The 6,000-nt window shown below is 41.3% G+C and overlaps 1 protein-coding gene across 1 annotated transcript in view; it reads right to left on the bottom strand.

Moving 5' to 3' along the window:
- Camkmt (calmodulin-lysine N-methyltransferase) overlaps positions 1 to 6,000 on the bottom strand; it is a 388,519-nt gene that overhangs the window by 26,049 nt on the left and 356,470 nt on the right. The gene's annotated exons all lie outside the window — the stretch shown is intronic.

Here is a 6,000-nt window from a genome sequence, read left to right as displayed (position 1 = left end):
CCATTTTGATTCCTTAGAGTTGAACTGAGTGATTATATCCTACTCTATCCGGTCATATTTGCTTACTTGGAGGTATCTTTATTTTTTCTACATTTTTACTGGATGAAAAGTCATGTGTTTAAGTATAAACATAAGTCTTATTCTAGTTACAAAGTTCTTTTCGTATATACTAATATACATTAATGCTAGTGAATTTCTTAAGATAGAAAAAATTAAACACATCACCACAAAAATATCTACCCAGGCCGAGTGTCATTCACCCATTGGCCCTGTGCTTACTGAGCCCCTACTTACCATGTGTCAGGCCCTGTGCTTGGCTCTCACAGAGGCAGCCTTGCCAGCAATAAAGACACTATCCCGTAATCCCAATGCCGTGTCCCACACGCTGGATAGGCCTACAGACCCAGAGCTACAAAAGACTCTTCAGAAATGGGTTTCCTCAGTGCTCACAGGTCTTGTGACTCAGGGATGAGCTTAATAAAGAAACTCCGGTGGTTGTATACTTGCCTATGCTGCTGGAGAGCCAAGAAAGGAAGGAACCCAGGACTCCTAAGAGATGAATGCTCACTTTGTATTTGGATTCCTCAGAAACTCCCTGAACCTGGGGAGGGTGGCAAAGGACCAACACCACCTTTTCTGGACATACTGAGGCTTCCAGTGCTCCTGGGACTTAGGCCCAGGGGACAGTGACCTGCTCAGCCTTGTCAGAGATCTGAGAGTCCTCTGGAGCCCCAATATGAACAAATAAAGATCTATAGTGGACCTCCTCAGATCGCAAGAACAATGCATCCATCATCCACATTTTGAGAAAATGAGATAAGTATTAAAATCACTCCTGATTTCACCAATCCATCAATGACTACTTAGAAGATATTTGTAATATACTTTATTAAAGAATAAGAACAGAAAGGGTAGGAAAGCCTGTGGTGATATCAGACATTGGTTCCTGAGAGGCTCAGCCTCCTGATCCAACCAACTGGAGAGACAGGGTCTAGGCAGTGATTGGCTATGGGTCACCATAGCAGCTGTGACAAGCTGTGTCTCTAAAAGAAACTGAAAAGTCTGGCATGGTCACATGGATTACTACACATTCCCAAAAGGCATTTCCCCGGTTCTCACAAGGTTTATGATATGCTGTCCATATAACCAGAAACATGGGTCACAGGGATGGGTGCTGTGGTCAAAATTCAGCTTTGCCCTAACAGACACATGTAGGTTCAAATCTTGGTTTTTACCCTTAGCAGCTGCATGAGTTTGAAAAACTACTTAACCTCTCTGAGTTTATTTTGTGATCTGTAACACAAAGATAACAACAGCCATTCCTTGAATTCTCAAAGAGCACATTCATACTATATTGGAGCTGTAGTGTTCATATATCATAAAGTGAGAACAGTGCCCACTGGAGTGGTGCAGTAGGCGGCCATCTATCTTGGAACGCCAGAGATGACAGTGACTTCATTATATAAGGAGCTGGTCCTTCTGACTCCTCTCTGCCAACGAAGAGGTACTTATATGCATAGTCATGCATAGGACAGCAGTGATCAGCTGAAATGACCAGTTATTTGTTAGCTTGCATTCAATTTGTTGTAGACAAAGAATCTTGTAAAAATTTGATAATAGCTGGGTTTGGTGTCACATGCCTATAATCCCAGTGGCTCAGGAGGCTGAGGCAGGAGAATCCCAAGTTCAAAGCCAGCCTTGGCAATGCAGCAAGGCCCTAAGCAACTCAGCAAGACCCTGTCTCTAAATGAAAAATACAAAAAGGGACTGGGGGTGTGGCTCAGTAGTTAAGTGCCCCTGAGTTCAATCCCTGGTATACAAATTAAAAATTCAATAACAAATTAATAGGCAAATGAAGTTTAAAAAACAAAGGCATTCTAAATAGAAGTCCACTGATCACATGCTTGGATATTGCAGCGGTGTTTCTAAATGTTTACTTTGAATTTCTTCATATATCTCAGTGCAGATCAGTAATACGAAGCTCAGCCAGGCACCCATTCACAACCTACTTATTGAGCAGACCTGCCCTAGACCGTATTTTTACCAACAATTGCAACCTTCACCCACTCTCAGACCATCCCCTTCTATCTTTCCCAGCTCATTCCTTCTAGAAGATTCTTTGATCCAACCATTCCTCAGTCTCACACGTCTTCCCCAATGTTTATCTTCCTTTCTTGCCCAGTTTGAATTCCTTTTAAATTACTCCCTTGTGTACACCCTCAATTCCCTCATCCCCTTCCTATTTGCTCATTCTTATTAACTCCAGCTCTCCACCTGAGCCATGACTGCGCCTGTGCACCTGAGTGTGGCTGCAAGCAGCACACAGCATCCTGACTGGATTCACTTTAAATCCAAGGCTATGAACCTCGAGTGGACTCTTAACTTCCCTAAACTTCTATCACCACACAGTGCTTCTACCAGTGTCTGCACCTACATATTCTGCCTTCTTGCCCACAATCACACTCCTTTCTACAGCCACTTTCTCTCTCGCTCTCTATTTTTGGTGGTGGGGTGGGGGTACTGGGGATTGCACCCATTGGTGCAGTCTACCCCTGGGATTACAGGCATGCACCATCAGCCCAGTGAAATATCCTCTCAGCACTACCTTCCTCCCCAGTTATCATTCTATTTCTCTATTTCTTCTTTGTAGCCAAACTCCTTGGAAAATTGTTGTAAGCTCTGTTCCCAATTCCTCTCCTCCTCCCATTCTCTTTTAAAACTCAGTCCAATCAGGCATTTGTCCTTACTGTTTTACCAGAAGTGTTCCTGTCAAAGTTACCAGCAATCTATACAGTGCTACATCCAGGTCAGTTTTATAGATCCTACCTCACCCCCAACCTGAATCTCTATCATGAGCTCTGATCTATGTATCCAACTCTCTGTTTTAATACTCCCACTTGGATCTCTAGTAGACATCCAAACTTACATGTCCAAATTGGAATTCCTGAAAATATCATTAATGGTAATTCTGCCTTTCCAGTTGCTCAAGTCAAAAGCCTTGAATATATTCCTAACTCTTTAATTTATATCCTGCATTAAATATGCTAGAAATGCAGTTGGTTCTATGTTCTGTCTCCACTGCTCACACTTGGTCTAAATTACCACCCTCTCTCATCTGGATTATTGCAGAGTCTCCCAGTTGGTCTGCTTCCACCTATCCCCGTACACACTCTGCACAAGAGAGCATTTGAAGGGATTCTTTTAAAATAGATCAGGAGTTTTGTCTACTTCTCTGCAGTGGTTCCTCTCTTTACTCAGAGTAAAAGCTCAAGTCTTTACAACAACCTGTAAGACTCTATACAATCAGGCCTGGTTACAACTCTGACCTCATCTTTTACTACTCTCTCCCTTGTTCTCTTTGCTCTAGTGACGCTGGCTTCCTTATGGATCTTGAATACACCAGGTTGCTTCTGTCCTAGGATCACTGAACTGGCTGCCTATTCTGCCTAAATACCCTTCTTCTGGCTGTCTATGTGGCTCACTCCTTCACCTTTTTCAATTGAAGTCTTTTTTGTTTGCTTGTTTGTTCTTTTTAATTATACATGACAGTAGAATGTATTTTGGCAAATTATACATACAATGTATAACTTATTCCATTAGGATCCTACTCTTGTGGTTGTACAAGATGCGGATCCTTCAAGCCTTGGTTGGAATGTGTCACTTTCTTAGGGTGGCCTCCCTGACCATCCTCTTTAAGATTGCAAACATTTCTTTTCACCATAGCACTAGAAACGTCCTCTTTTGCTCTTTAGTTTTCTCTAGAGGGTCAGGTTGGGTTAAGGAGGACCTTTAGAACTGACTTGGATCTAGCTCTATATAGATTGTTGGTAAGTTTGACAAGAGCATTTTTTAACAATATTTTTTTAGTTGTTGATAGACTTGTATTTTATTTTATTTATATGTGGTGCTGCGAATCAAACCCAGTGCTTCATACATGACAGGAAAGTGTGCTACTGCTGAGCCGCAGCCCCAACCTCAACCCCGACAGGAGCATTTTTGGTAGAACAGTGAGGACAAATGCCTGATTAGACTGAGTTTTAAAAAGAGAATGGGAGGAGGAGAGGAATTGGGGACAGAGTTTACATTTATTGTGCCACATAACTCAATCACAAAATTTGGTCTTTCCCTCTTTACCCACTAGAATATAAGCACCATAGGGATAGAGATTTAAAAAAATATCTTTTGTACAGTGATGGCCAGAAGCATCCCTGGCTTGTGGTTACTGCTCAGTAAATGTGCTGCATGAATGAATAGTGTGTGGTTGCACCTGGTACTGTACCTGGCACACAGAAGACACTCGAGACTATAACACATAACACTTGTATTAGGAATGTGCAGACTGCCTATATACAAAGCCCACTTAAAATACCTTCTAAAAACTTCTACTTTCAGCAAAGAATGGAGACAAAGACCTCATTTATCTTTTACCTGAAGCAATAAAAACAAAACAAAACAAAACAAAAAACCCAAACAAACAAAAAACTAAACAGGATATATAAACAATAGTTTTTAAGACTCTGAACATCAGCAGCAAAGGGTATTGATCCTTGGGAGAGAAGCAGCAAATGAAATAAACACTACTATCACCCCGGCCTACTGCCTGAAAGAGTTTCCAGGTCACAGCAGAGAGTGGTGAACTGAGGTGGAACCAGTTGGACTCTGAGATAAGGAGTTGGAACAGAGAGTGAGGAAACCAAGGCAATTAGAGTTCCCAGGACAGAGGTAGAGAGCCACACAGAGAGAGAACCATGGAGATCTGGGGAGGGGACCCCGCAGTATTTTGCCGAGTACCAATGAGAGCATGAGTGTGAGAAAAGCTTATTGAGGTTGGGAAAAGAATCATCTGAGAGGGTTGGAGGAGACTTGTCCAGTGCTCACATAGGGCCAGAAAGTGCCTGTTTTTCCAGCCAGATTAGAAAAGCTCATAATTTACAGGCAGCAACAGAGTCCTCAAAAGGGTCTTGTCTCAGTAGTAAGAAAAAATTAGCCCTAGATTAGTGCTGCTCTGATCCTGCCTAACACATCTTAGAAGACCCCAAAATGCCAAACTATGTCAAAGTAACTTAACTATATCCCAGACAAAACTCAAAAAATATAGAATTCAAAAACATTTGGATCCCAACAAGGTAAAATTCAAAATGCCTGGTATATACTCAAAGATTTCCAGACACTCAAAGAACTAAATAATAAAACCAACATAGGCATGGAGGTACACGACTGTAACCCAGCTGTTTGGGAGGCTGAGGCAGGAGGATCACAAGATTAAGATCCGCCTAGGCAATTGAGCAAGCCCAAGTCTCAAAATAAAAAATAAGGGATAAAAAGGGCTAGGGATATAGCTCGGTGGTAAAGCACTCCTAGGGTCAATTTCCAGTTCAAAAAAAAGAAAGAAAAAAGAAATAATAAAACCATAATGAGGAGACAAACCAATTGAACCCAGTCTAAAACTGACACAGATGTCAAAATTAGCAGACAATGTCATTAAAATATTTATCATAGCACTATTGAATATCTTCCAAAAGTCGAGTAGTGAGATGCAAGATTTTGTTTTCTTTCTTTTCTTTGCCTTTTTGCAGCACCAGGGATTGAACCTAGGGCCTTGTGCATGTCAGGCAAGCACTCTACCACTGAGCTATTCAGTCTGTGTCCTGTGAGGAATATGCAAGTCAATGACATGGCACAGGTAAGCCACGGAAAGGAATAAAAGACAATCATCTGTCCATCAAGAACTGTCCATCAAGAATTAGCCAGTGAAAACACGTTAAAGAAAGGTGAAGTAGGTGTTTTGGACACACACACACACACACACACACACACACAGCTGGAAAGAATTAATCACAGGCAGCTCTGTATTACAAGAAATGTTAAAGGCAGAAGAAAAATATCAGACATAAATATGATGTATCTACACAAAGGAATGATGAGAATCAGGAAGAATAACCATAGAGGTAAGTATAGATCTTTTTCTTATTATTTAAACATTTTTCAAATATAATTGCT

The sequence above is a fragment of the Callospermophilus lateralis genome, chromosome 14 (genome assembly GCF_048772815.1).
Source record: "Callospermophilus lateralis isolate mCalLat2 chromosome 14, mCalLat2.hap1, whole genome shotgun sequence".
NCBI classification, from domain to species: Eukaryota; Metazoa; Chordata; class Mammalia; order Rodentia; family Sciuridae; genus Callospermophilus; species Callospermophilus lateralis.
Note: the sequence above shows the minus strand (reverse complement) of the source record. Positions and strands in the feature narration are given on the sequence as shown.